Source organism: Zophobas morio, unplaced genomic scaffold (genome assembly GCF_036711695.1).
Source record: "Zophobas morio isolate AGI-343-1 ecotype UQ-CSIRO unplaced genomic scaffold, CSIRO_AGI_Zmor_V1 ptg000029l, whole genome shotgun sequence".
Lineage (NCBI taxonomy): Eukaryota > Metazoa > Arthropoda > Insecta > Coleoptera > Tenebrionidae > Zophobas > Zophobas morio.
The window spans coordinates 4,215,416-4,215,621 of record NW_026972134.1 but is presented as its reverse complement, the minus strand read 5'-3'; positions in this window follow the sequence as shown (position 1 = coordinate 4,215,621).

Genomic DNA, 206 nt, shown 5'->3' with positions numbered 1-206 from the left:
GTGGATGACTGCTGGTAGCACAACGGTCAGTAAAAACATCCGAACAGGAAATTGTTAATTAGTCAGCTGACATCGTAGCATAAAGGGAAATGGTTTGTGCTGCGATTGGCAGCTTTGGATTCCCACCATTCTTAATGGAGCGAAATTTGAATTTACGTTCCAGCAATCAGCGACTCTCAAACTTTTACAAGATTGATCCTTTTTGG